We start from the raw sequence: 13,566 nt of genomic DNA on the forward strand, positions 1-13,566 counted from the left end.
GGAGATGGGGTGTTTGAGAAAGGGGAGCCTAGGAAGTGAGGGAAAAGGTCCCCGGGTAGCTGGGTCGTTGCCCCTACCCCCACCGCAGTCCTGTCTGGGCTGGGAAATCAGAGCCTGCGGTGTCAGGTTGCCAGACTGCGGGCCAAGAAGGTTTCAGACGCATCACCGAGGAGTCACCTGGGTTGGGCCCAAGTCCCGGTTGTCCGAATGTTCAGGGCTGTTTCAATCAGGGATCTGACCTCTGCTTGGCGGGACTTAGAATGCAGGGCAGCCTGTTCAGCCCATCCCTGTCCTGGAAGGATTTTAAGAATGTCTGACTGGGACCCCTCCCCATCTCAAATCCTCCATCCACACCAGGGCCAGGGGCATCCTTAAAAAGAATTCCAGGACACTGCTTGCCAGGTACATTCTGTAGCCTGAATACAAAGAATAACAATAGTATCCTTAATAATTGCAACCTGGCTTCCAGAGTCCTTCCTGCTGGCTCTGCCATAATCAGGCATTGATTCAGTTACTCTTTACAGCCATACGCAGAGGAAGGTATTGTTGTTCAGACTCTAAGTCGTGTTTGACTCTTTACGACCCCATGGACTGCAGGACGCCAGGCTCTTCTGTCCTTCAGTATCTCCCGGAGTTTGCTCAGATTCATGTCCATTGAGTCAGTGATGCTATCTAACCATCTCATCCTCTGCCACCCTCTTCTCCTCCCGCCTTCAATCTTTCCCACCATCAGGGGCTTTCCCAATGAGTCACATCAGGTGGCCAAAGCATTGGAGCTTCAGCTTCAGCATCAGTTCTTCCAATGAATATTCAGGGTTGATTTCCTTTAGAAGGGTATTGGCACCCCCCCCCAACCCCTTACAGATGAGGAAACTGGGGCTCAGAGAAGGAAGGTAGTTAATTAAGGTCACTCAGCAAGCAAGTTACAGAGTCAGGGTTTGAACTCAGGATTTCCCCAGGGGCCTAACTCCTCCTCTTTCTTTCTTTCTTTTTTTTTTAATTTACTTATTTGTCTGTGTCTTAGTTGCAACAGGCGAGATCTTTTCATTGTGGCACGTGGACCCTCTAGTTGCAGTGCAAGGACTCAGTAGTTGCTCACTGGCTAAGTTGACTCTTAGCATGTGGGATCTTTGTTCCCCACCCAGGCATGGAACCCATGTCCCTGCATTGCAAGGCAGATTCTTAACCATTGGACCACCAGAGAAGTCCCTCCTCCTCCTTTTTGCTTCTTAATTCCTGAATGTTGGGCCTGGCCGCTATTCCAAGTTCACATTGTCAAAAAAATCTCAGCATGTCAGAGCAAGAGGGGTCAGTGGGTTTCCAGCCTGCTCAGTCCATCCTGCACTTCAAGAGTTCCAAGAATCAAGGTCCAAATAATCAAAATTGCCCTTTAGCAGTGGAGTTACTCTTCAGATGAAACCCCGATACATAAATCAGATAAAAGTAGAGTTAGTGCCCTCTCTCTGGAGAGGAGGTGCCACCCTAGGACCCCAGGGCCTTCCAGGTCAGTTTGTGCAGTTTGATTCCTTTCCTCCCCCTCCATGGAGGAGGAAACAGGCAGAGTCTTAAAGGGGGCAGAGCTTGGATTCCTGCTCTGACTCTCTCTGCCTTGATGTGTGGCTGGGTTGGATCTTGGGTCCAACCAAAGTGATCATCAGGTTCACCTGATGAAGCACAGATCATTATTAGTACCCTAATTAAGTTTTGGATCACCTTTCACTCCTGGGTAAAAAAGCCCATGGCATTGAGAAGGTCCTGAAGACATGACTTGAGTGGTCAGACTGTCTGGCAGGGAGCACTCTTGAGGACAAGACACCTTCTGAACTCCATGGCATGATCCCAACATGATCAGCCTTGGCTTCTGCTTCCTGAATTTCAGACTGAGTCAGTTTTCTCAACTAAAATTGGCTTAAGAGTACAAGTGAGTATTGGCTCCCTTTTAAGAATATTGGCTTACAGATATGAAAACACAAGAACTTTCCATGTTTCAGACAAAACTGGATTCAAGTGCTCAAGTAATGTCACCAAATAACATTCTACTCTCTCTGTCCTTTCTCTTTCTTCTGTCCCCTCTTTATTCCTTTGTGGAAATAAGGTGGCTCTCAGGAGTTGCAGGCAACCCTCCAGATGAGCAAAACCCACCTGGAAAAAGAGCTTCTTTTTCTCAGTGGTTCTAGCGAAAGTTTCAGAATGTCATTTCATTGACATAGTTTGGGTCACATGGCCATCCTTCAGCCAATCACTGTGGACTGGGGGATGGACTGCTTAGATTGGCCAGGCTGGGTCATGTGCTCACCCTGGAATCTGGGGGCTGGAGTTAGTTCCACCCAAACCACAAAATTTTGAGTGGGAAGGAGGGTGGGGAATATTCTTTGGGCAACAAATATGTCTGACGTTTACTTACTCTTTTAGAACAGCTCTTGCTTTGAAGGTTCCTCCTCCAAATTCTCCATAAAGTACCAAAAACTAAATTAGGATTTGGTTGGGTTCATCAGATCAAGTTATTAAATATGTAAGACTTTTTGGCATTCCTCTTACTGTCTGAGGGCCTGTTGCCCAGTTTCTGATGGTGGGGCTTTGGATCTGGGGGAAGAACCTGACAGAGGCTACAGGCTAGGGTTGTGTGAGTACTTGAAAAACAGTGCAGAATGCTCTGGCAACATACTTTTGACTGACTGTAAAGTATTCCATTCACAGTTGAACCATAATTTCTTTGTGTAGCCTCTATGGATGGCCTTTCAAGGAATTCTGAATATTTTGATATTGCAAACATCGCTGCAGGGAACCTATACCCATGCAAACATGTGGAAAGATAATGGTTGGATGTATTCTCCAAAGTGAAATCACAGAGTAAAAGGAAGCGTATGTTGTGCCATGCCAAATTGATCACCAAAGAAACTGCACCATTTTATGGGCTTCCCTGTGGCTCAGTTGGTAAAGAATCTGCCTGTAATGCAGGAGACCAGGGTTTGATCCCTTGGTTGGGAAGATCTGCTGGAAAAGAAAATGGCAACCCAACTCTAGTATTCTTGCCTGGAGAATTCCATGGACAGGGGAGCCTGGTGGGGTACAATCTGTGGGGTTGCAGAGAGTTGGGTATGACGGAGTGACTAACACACACACACATATTATCTCCAGTGATATGTGAGTTGCACATTCCCCACAATTTTGCTCATACTGGGAATTATTAATCACAAACTTAAACCTTGGCTCATGTTGCTGGTGAAAAATAGTTTTTCGTTGTTTTAATTTTCGTTTCTTATAGAAGTTGATTTTTTAATATTTATTGGTCATTTGTGTTTCTACTTTTGCAAACTACTCATTTAATTTCCTTTGTCCTTTTCCCCCTTGTTGATTTGCTTATTATATATATTTTTCACAATGATCTGCAAAAGCACTTCATCGTGGAGATTAATATTTTTTTTTTGGTAAATTTTGTATTTTATCACAGCTTTGCATGTGTGCATATGTAGTTGCTCAGTCGCATCCAACTGTTTGTGACCCTTTGGACTGTGGCCCGCCAGTCTCCTCAGTCCTTGGGATTCTCCAGGGAAGAATGCTGGAATGGTTTTCATGCTCTCCTCCAGGGCATCGTCCCGACTCAGGGATCAAACCCAAGTCTCCTGTGTCTCCTGTATTGCAGGTGGATTCTTTACCTGCTGAGCCATCAGGGAAGCCCTTAAAACAGCTTTAGATTTCCAAAACTTTGAGAAGATGGTACAGTGTTCCCATATATCCCACACCCAGTTTTCCATATTATTAGCTTCTTACACTAGTATGATACATCTCTTGCAAAAATGAACCAATATTGATATGTTATTATTGACTAAGCCCCATAAATTATTCAGATTTCTTATGTCCTTTTTCTGTTATAGGGTCCCATCTAGATACCACATGGCATTTAGTAATTAATGTAATTACTCCTCTATGCTGTGACAGTTTCTTGGACTTTTCTTGTTTTTGATGACTTTGACAGTTTTGAGGAGTTGTGGTCCTGTTTTGTAGGATGGTGTCCCTCAACTGGGACGTATCTGATGTTTTTCTCATTATTAGATTGGAATTATGAATTTGGGAGAAGAAGATCACAAGGATAGAGTGTCATTTTCATACATTGTATCAAGGATCCCTACGTCAACATAGCTTATCAAGGGAATTCCCTGACAGTCCAGTGGTTAGAGCTCCGTGCTTCCACAGAGGCACAGGTTCAATGCCTGGAGGAGGGGGAACCTAAGATCTTCCGTGCCGCTGGGGTGTGGCCAAAAAAAAAAGCTTGTTGATGTTGACTTTGACCACCTGGCTGAAGTAGTGCTTGTGGGTGTTACTGCCTCCCCCTCTCCATAGTGTACTCTTTGAAGGAAGTTACTCTGTGAAGCCCGTATCTAAGCAGAGCAGAGCTGTGGTCCACCTTCCTGGGGGTAGAGTGTTTACATATATTGTTTGGAATTCTTCTGCACGTGAGGTTTGTCTCTTTCCTCTCCATTTATTTAATTGTTCAATCATTAATTTATATCAGTATGCACTATTAGATATTCACTCATTTTAACAGCAGCCTTATTGAAATAGGATTCATGTGTCACACAATTTACCCAAAGTGTAAAATTCAGTGGGACTATATATTCACAGGACTGTGCAACTATCACCATAGTCAATTTTAGAACATTTTCATCATCCCCCAAAGAAATCCCATAACCTTCAGCAGTTCCCCTCCCCGCCACCCCCAGTCTTAAGCAACCACTAATCTTTCTCTCTTTATGGATCTGTCTATTCTGGACATCATTTCATATAAATGGAGTCATACAGCACGTGGTCCCTTGTGACTAGCTTCTTTCACTCAGCAAAATGATTTCAAGGTTCAGGTTTCAGTGCCCGCCTGACCTACCCCAGTGTTCAACTGAAAACATAGGTGTAACCTCTAAAGTGCCTGACCCTTCTCTCTTTTGGTGATGGATTGCATCCTCCACACTGGAGGCCTCTTATGTGAGTGGTTTCTGCTCCTTCTCTTCTTGTTCCTTTCAATGTCCCTGATCGTGCCTCCTACTTTCCCAGCGATAATCTGAGAAGCTGGTTCCTGCTAAAGTGTGAATGGCTGTTAGTGACTTCCAAGGTTGACCCTCTGCAGTGCTTAATCTCCTGGGTACTGTTCAGTAGAGTTTCAGGTACGAGACAGGTTTATAGGCAAGACATCTGGGGATGGATGATGTTCTGTTTTCCTGTAGTCGATGAAATCAGTGCAGCCAATCCCCCTCCTAAGTTAGTAAATTGGATTCATTAATGGAGATCATCTATGTCAAAGCAGTCTCTGGAAGAATCTTCTCAAGAACATAGTGAGTTGATGACTGTGACTGTCATGGTTTTTTTAGAGCAAACTGGCTCAGTTGACTGGGGAGCTGGGTGAGAGTGTTACAGGGACTTCAGAGATGATCAGATACAATCTTTGCACTCTAGCAGGGAGACAGACAGGCACATAAATAACTCACGTACGAGCCGGCAGAGAGCAGTGTTGTGATCAAGGTTAAGCAAAGCATCCCCGGAAACTTGGAACCACTTTGGAGGCTCTCTGGGAGGCTGGGGACAGATTTTTAGAGGCTGTGTGGTTTGAGCAGTTGGGCAGGGTGGAGCAAGACACAGATGGAGGGAGGGCAGCTGAGATCTGGGCACCGCCTGAGCTAAAGCTCCGAGGTTAGAAAAGGCAGGGCATCTTTAGAGAAGGACAAAAAGATTGAGAATGTAGGGGTGGGAGTTGTTGGGGGAAGGCATGTTATGGCGGGAAAGACTGGAGGGGAGCAAAGTGGGGAAGAATTAGACCTCTCAGGTGAGCAGTTTGGAGGACATTTGATATGTGGTGGGAAGCCCCTAACCTTTTTGGCCAGGGGAGGGGGTGACAAGATCTGTGCTGGGAAGTGGGGGCTGGTACGGAGGAGGGAGAGGATGTGTGTCTGTGTATGGAGAGAGGACTGGATGCCAGGGGATGAAGGTCCAGAGAAGGCTGCTGCTTCCTGTGTGTATGTGACCTTGGACGAGTTCACTTCCATCCCCCATGTCTCTTCTTCCTCGTCTCTGAAATGGGATCAGCCAGTTCTGAGAGATTTCATGTGAAGCTTGGAGGAGAGCGTGTAGGGAGAGGGTTTATCTGTCATGAGTGAAGCAGGTAAAGCCGATGACCGGTGAGGACAGATGAGGATGGGGTGGGGGGTGGGGGGGGTAGAGGGGAGGTGATAAGGATGACCATGTGGCAGGAGCTTTCCTCGAATTATCTCATTTAATCCTCTTAACAACCTTTCGAAGTGGGTGGTGTTATTACTCCAATTTTACAGACGAGGGATCTGGGACTTACAGTGGAAAATCTCTCACCTGAAGAAGGGAAGTGGAATCCATGCCGAGGTGCCTGCAACGACTGGATGACAGTCCCTTCTGCCCTGCCTTGGGGAGAGGAGAGGAGGGGTGGCTGGAGCAAGGAGGAGGAGCACATTTGGAGGAGCCCGAGAATGGGGAAAGGCATAGACACTCATCACAATAGGATGGGATTAATCAGGGAAGGCTTCCTGGAGGAGCCAAGTTATTATTTTTTTTAAGGAGTCATGTTTTGAGCCAGGTTTTATAGGACAGGAGCCATCTTGAGGCAGGAAGCAGAGGAAGGTCATGTCCCACAAAGGAAAGTCATAAAATCGTGATCTTCCCTCCTAAACTTGTTCTTGTCCAGCGAGAATGACACTGCAGCCAGATGCCCACACAAACCACAGACTCAGGAAAAACTTTGTTGCCTGTCTCCCGTTCACCATGTCTGACCCACCCCAGGTCCAGATGATACTTCTTCCTTCTCTCACTTGAGTCCTGCCATGTCTCTGCTTTCCAGCACTGTCCCCTGGGAAAACTAACATTGTCCCATTGGAACCCCCTGCGAGAACATCTAACCTGGCTGCCTTGCCCTTTTCCTCCAGGACGATCTTCCCGAAATGCCCATCAGATCATATTGAAGAGAGTGAAGGGAGACAGGTGGGGACCAGATGCCCTGGTTTGGGAGACCATAGGAGCAACCAACGGAAGCCCTCTGCCCTCCAGCAACCCTCGTTCTGGGAAATCTCCTCCTTCAACAAAGCCAGTGCCTGATCAGGCAGTATCAGAGTGGCTGCACAATTTGTTTTTTATCATAGCACTTTATGCAGTTTGTAATTTCATATGCACACACATAATTAAAGATTTGTAATCATAGATAATACCTCTCCTGTATAAAAAGACACATTGTTAAAAAGTTACTCCCTCCCCGCATTTCCCCAGCTTGTCCTTACCCCCACCTAGGTAACTACTTTTTATTAGCTTGGTGTCTCCAGAATTTCTACATGTAAAGATAAACAAATAAAAATTCTTACTTTATTTTTCCCCCCTTTTAAAACAATGTATCAAAAAGAAAAACAAAAACTCAAAAAAAGAGATAAAACAATGTATCCTGGAGATCTTTGCATGATAGCACACAGGGAGTGCCCTCAATAAAAACATTCTGTATGGCTGCACACTGTTTTACTATATGGATGCACCGTTATTTATCTAACCAGCCCTCTACTGATGGGTGCTTGGTCCATTCCTTGTCTTTTGTTATTAGAAACAGTGCCACGGATAACCTTGTGCATGTGCTAGAATCCGCAGATAAATTCTCTGAAGGGGGATCGCTGGATTACAGAGGAACTGCAACTGTAATTTAGACAGACATTGTCAGGCTGTCCAGCAGAGGGCTTGTAACCAATTGACAGTCCCACTGTGTGTGAGGGGGCCGGTTTATAATGATATATTAGTTCATGTGATTATTGATGGCTTCTCTTTCCACAAAACTGTAGGCTCCAGGATGTCAGGGATTATGACTCTTTTGCTCATAGACGCTCAGTAAATACTGGATTAATGGACGGATTTATGAGTCTATCAGGAGTTGGTGGCCGAAGTGAATGAGATCGCTTTGTGTTCACCTTGCCTGGTCCAGCTTCCCTGATCCTTGCTCTGGGCTGAGTGTCGATCCCCAGGGTGACTGGAACTCTGGGAGAGACCCTTGATGTTCTGGAAGATCTAATCCTGACATCTGACTCATGAGCCCCACTCCAGAGCATGCTTTCTCCTGCTATGAGCTCAAGAAGTCCAATGTGTCAGTCTTATAAGGGGTTTGGAGAATGGACCCTTGTCTGATGCTTGTGTTCTCTGCCCAGCCTCTGCTTATATGCCTCTGGTGACAGGAGACTTACCCTTTCGACTGACTCCTTTCAACTTTAGACAACTAACACTTAGAAAGCTTTTCCATCTATTGAGTTGCTCCGTATAGCTGCCTCTTCTTCAGGGAATTTAAATCATGGCTCTTTGGAGATAAGACTTTATGGCTGATGAGCAGGGGTATCTGGGGACAGGTACCCCTCATCTGTCACTTTGTGGCACGGAGGGCCAACTCCCAGAGGACCTCTGCAGGGCCCTGGCTGCCCACCGCCTCACTCTCTCCCGCCTCACCCGCAGGTACGTGCAGGAGGGACGGTTCCGGATTGAGGAGAGGACGCTGACAGCCTTCCAGTGGCTCTACAGCCCCCAGCAGCATCGCATCCTCAGCCGTGCTGACTTGGAGTCTCCCTCCAGGTAAGAGCACCCACTGCCCTTCCTCTCATTCTTCGGCCAGGGTCCAGGCCCCTCCTGGTGGTCCTTGTTAGACAGCCAGCCCTACACTGGTCCATAAACTCCCAGTGGGAACCATTGCCTTCTGTGGTGGAGAGGCCTTCTAGGGTCCTTGAAAGTTTATCAGCTGTGGTGCTGATCCAGCCTAGAATATTCTGAGTGATTTGAGGCAAGTCACTGCCTCTACTTTCTCCACTGTAAAATGGGTATGATCATGTTTTCCCTGCCTTCTGTTGGGAAGATCGTGAATCTCAAGTGAAATGGTGCCTAGAGATGAGCTGGTTCCGTTTTTTCTTTTTAAAATTATTTATTTATTCATGGCCGTGCTAGGTCTTCCTTGCTGCTTTCTCTAGCTGTGTCGAGTGGGGGCTACTCCCTAGTTGCAATATGCGGGCTTTTCATCGCAGTGGTTCCTCTTGTTGCAGAGCACAGGCTGTAGACACACAGGCTTCAGGAGTTGCACCACGTGGGCTCAGTAGTTGTGGCATACAGGCTTAGTTGCTCTGCAGCATGTGGAATCTTCCTGGGTCAGGGATCGAACTTGTGCCCCCTGCATTGGCAAGGCGGATTCTTAACCGCTGGACCACCAGGGAAGCTGAGTTGGACACGACTGAAGCGACTTAGCACGTGTGCACAGAGAAGTGATAGGAACCCTGGGAAAGGCGACTCAGGCCACCCGGAACTCTTGGTATTCAGGAAACAGGAGGTTAGACAAATGCTCTAAACTCCGAAGGGCAGACTGCACACAGCGCAGAGAAGAGACTGAAAAGCCCCTCGAGCCTGAGGCAAGAGTATGAGGAGGGCAATGTGATCCTGAGCGTAGGTCGTGAATGCGTTCAGAGACAGAGAAGAAGGCTGCCTTGCAAGCACGCTGGTGAGACACAGACGTGAAGGGCAGATTGCGGTTTCAGGCAACCTGCAAAGCCCTATTGCAGGCTGAGCACCATCTGATTGACGGAAAGCAGCTTCTCCCTCACGTCCTTTCCTTTCATCAAAACTCCCGTGCTACCTGACATTATTTTATTCGCCTATCTGTTCATTGCCCGTGGCTCCCCTGGAATATGAGCTCCATGAGGGCAGGCCCTTTTCCCTCTTGTCCTCATCTGTATTCTGAGGTCTTGCCTGGAGAATCCCAGGGACGGGGGAGCCTGGTGGGCTGCCGTCTATGGGGTCGCACAGAGTCAGACATGACTGAAGCGACTTAGCAGCAGCAGCAGCAGCCCAGAGAAGGAGCTCATTAAACAGGCACCAGGTGAAGGACAAATGAACATAATGTAGGCTCACAGGTAGGAAGGCTGGAAGGGAGGTGAGTTCCAAGACCAGGATGGGTCAGCTACACCCACCCAAGATACAAGGGAAGAAGAGGAGGCTGAGACCGCCTGCCCATGTGGGTGACTTTAGGCAAAACCTTTTTTGAGCCAAAGAAGAAGAATGCTTTTCAGAGTCACAGGAGCCTAGCTGAGTCCATGGAGGAGGGAAGCAATCATAGGATGGAGCCATTTGAAATAACTTTAGCTTTCATATCTGAGAGGGCTACCTCCCAAGGGACTTGAAGAAGAGGCTGCCATAGCGCTGAGACTAAGCACTCAAAAAACTATTACTCTTATATAATGAAAGTGGTACTAACTTATTATGTGTATTTATTGCATGTCATGTTATAAATGCTTTGCAGGCATACATCGATCTACCCTTCATAACAATGCTATGATCTGGTACTGTTGTTCTCCCCATTTTTCAGATGACAAAACTGAGGCACAGAGTCAGTGGCAGTGCTCACAACCAGTATGCACACTCCCTCTCAGAGAATAGGACATATGCCCCAAAGTGGGAGATGATGAAAGTAATTTGTATCGTTACAGAGAGGAAATAAGTTCACAAACCATAAATAAATGAGCTTAGCATCAGTCCTAATCAGGTTTCAGAGTCTGTTATTAAAGAGATGGTTTGGGGGCACTTAGCAAGGAAAGAGATAGGGGACCACTGGCAGCAAGTGAAGTCCCTGGGAACCCATCCTGCTGGGGAAAGCGTTATTTGCTTTTCCAGTTAGTTTTCCAGACTAGAAGTTAGGTTGGGGGTGGTAAAGCAGGAGACAGTGGTTCTGCGTTTCAGCAAGAAATTGTTCTTGTCTTCCCTTCAAAGCCTTACAGGTGACACAGAGGAGTGTGGGCTGGGGGCGGGCATGGCTGGGAAGGTTGATGAGTGGGCTGCGCTTGCCGAGACTGCTCAGTGCGTTCATGAGGGACTTGGTGACAAAGGCTGTAGACAGCATGCTGGTGATGTTGCTGATGGCAGGAACCTGGGCACCATCCCAATGGACAAGATGGCAGAACTGGACTCGAAGTGTCCTGGAGGCCGGAGTCCAAGTCCAAGTCGTAAAGGTACAGTTTAACAGAAATTAAAGGAGAAGTCTATTTTAAGCCTCCAATTTTGTCTGCACCTGGATAGCAGGCTGAGCAGATCAGCTACCTGAGGGCTTCCAGTTGAAGCTTGGGTATGATTTAAGAAAATGCTCGCACCTTGGGGCTTCAAGAGCTCAGGACAGAGTCCAGAGCTGCAGAGGGAAAGTCCTGGTCTTTTGTCTCAGATGGTTGATCCTTGGGTTGAGAAGATCCCCTGGAGGAGGCCATGGCTACCCACTCCAGTAGTCTTGCCTGGAGAATTCCATGGACAGAGAGCCTGGAGAGCTACAGTCCATGGGGTTGCAAAGAGTCAGACATGACTGAGCAACTAACACTAATATACCACGGAATGCTCTATCATTTCCTCATTTATTTTGTGGACAGAGATTGAGCACATTTCTCAGCTAATTCCATATTGGATATTACCCTCGAATGGCTGAGCAAGTTGTGTTTTGGGGTGACGGGTCAGGCTGCTGAAAGGTCTCAGAGGGTGAGTTGGCAACTCGCTTTCCTTTTGTCTTTCCACCCTGCTCCAGGTCAGGCCCTGGGGTTTTGATGCCTTGTCTTAAGGAAGACAAGAGTCCTGACTCTAAGGGACACACATTCTAGTGGGAGAGACAGTCTGTAGACACACAGATAAGAGAATTTCCTGAGATGATCAGAGTGCTGAACAAACTCAAACAGGGCATCAGATAAAGATGGACCAACGGGTGGGTGGGAACTCTGGACGAGAGGGAAGGGCCCACTGGGAAGGAAACATTTGAGCTGAGAGTCCTGCCTGAAGGACACAAGAGGGCAGCCACAGGGAGAAGCTGCTGGCAAAGGTGTTAAATAAATGCTGGGGAGGGGAAAGAACATGGGAAGGAGAATCTCAGTGACAAGGCCCTAACTACGTTCTAGATTTTGTGGCCAGAGCAGAGTGAGGCCTTGGCCAACAAATGGACGCGATGCAGATGTCCGTGCAATTAAAGGAAGGGCTTTCTAACGTCCAGAGCTGCCTGAGTACAGCGTGGGCTGCGTCCTGAGGGGGTGAGCTTCCCATCACTGAGATGTGCAAGTCATAGTCAGAGGCCACCCCTAGTGGAGGTTAGGGAGCAAGACTCAAGCATTTCAGGGGCCCCACAGGGCATCCTTCCTGCCGTCAGCCCCTTCAAGTTCAGGAGCATCGTTGGTTTGGCCGAAGCTGGGAGGATGTCTGTGCAGCGAATGAATGAAAGCTCCAGGCTGCCAGGTCCAAGGCAGAGGCAGTTTTAAGGACTCCGGCAGTCCTTGAAACCTCCCACTTCCAAATCCAGAGAGCACTGCACCCCCTCCCCAGTCCCGCCGCACGCAGAGCTGGGGAGAACCCCAGTGTCTTCCCGCAGATCTTTCCCCATTTCCATTCCCCACCCGCCCGGGGCCCCATCCCCCAGGAACTTCTGCGGGCAGGTGGGCTGTCCCCTCCTCCGCTCCCCTGGGTCCCTTGGGCGCGCCTGCCCCGCCCGGCGCCTTTGTTCCGAGGAGCCGCCTCGGGCAGTCCCCTGGCGGCAGCGACGCGAGCATCCCCGGCGCCGCACCCGGGACTCGCCGTACCCACCCCCACCGCCCCCGTGCCCTCTCCGGCCCAGCGTGCCAGCCCCTCCATCTCCCTCCCATTCTCCCGCAGCTACGCGGCTGCGGCGCCGGGCGAACTGAGTGGGCATCGCCGGGAACTGGGCGCGGACCCCGGCGGCGGCGTCGCGGAGAGCAGCAGGAGGGCCCCGCCTGGGCCAGGCGCGGGCTTGCGGGCGGCGAGTGCGCGGCTCCGGCGGTGGGGCGCGCCCGCCAGGTGTGCGGGCGGCGGCGGCGGCGGCGGCGGCGGGTCGCGGGAGCCGCTTTGTGCCGCGGCCGGGGTGCGCGCGCGCGCGCCGCGGTGACGGTGCGCGCGGCGGGGCGGGCGGCCGGGGGAGCCCGCCGCCGAGGAGGAGGGGGCTGGCGGCCGGATGGAGACGGGGGACGCCGCCGCGACAGACTGCTGCCGTTCCGTCCACGTCGAGCAGTGAGCCCGCGGGCGCCGGCGTCGCAGGTCAGAGGGGCTGGGGCAGGGTGGCGACCCCGTAGTTAGCGGGGATCAGAACGCGGGTCTTGGGTGGGACTGGACCCAGGGTGGAATTGGGGTGTATGTGGTGAGGGCAAATGCGTGTGTCTGCAGAGAGCTCAGCTCGTGTGGACGTGAGTGAGCTCTGTGCTGCGATTCCACGGAGCAGTTCAGCGTAATGGGTTGTTTGGGAAGTGGGGTGACTGTCCTCAGACACCCTACCGGTGGGGCATGGCGCACACACGTCTGGGGTGTCTCTGCGGTGAGGGAGACGTCAGCCCAGGCTCTGTCAAAGTCTCTGGCTGGAGAATGACCAAGGTGGAGGTCAGAGCTGGGGTGTTTACAGGTGGTGGTGGTGAAAGGAAAAAGCCAGGACCTCCAGGAAGGACCCTGGAGCTAGGCTGAGTTGGTTTGTTGTTGTTTTTTATTTTTTCCTCCTAAAGGACATAAACCCCACCCCGGCCTCACTCC

The 13,566-nt window shown here is 49.5% G+C and overlaps 1 protein-coding gene across 1 annotated transcript in view; it reads left to right on the forward strand.

Moving 5' to 3' along the window:
* Positions 1 to 13,007: 13,007 nt before the first annotated feature.
* The window catches only part of RAP1GAP2 (RAP1 GTPase activating protein 2), a 202,277-nt gene continuing 201,718 nt past the window's right edge, over positions 13,008 to 13,566 (forward strand). Inside the window, exon 1 of the mRNA XM_059878465.1 lies at positions 13,008 to 13,083. The gene's annotated coding sequence lies outside the window, so the exon portion shown is untranslated. The remainder of the gene's footprint in view (positions 13,084 to 13,566) is intronic.

The sequence above is a fragment of the Bos taurus genome, chromosome 19, assembly GCF_002263795.3.
Source record: "Bos taurus isolate L1 Dominette 01449 registration number 42190680 breed Hereford chromosome 19, ARS-UCD2.0, whole genome shotgun sequence".
In the NCBI taxonomy this organism is placed as follows: Eukaryota; Metazoa; Chordata; class Mammalia; order Artiodactyla; family Bovidae; genus Bos; species Bos taurus.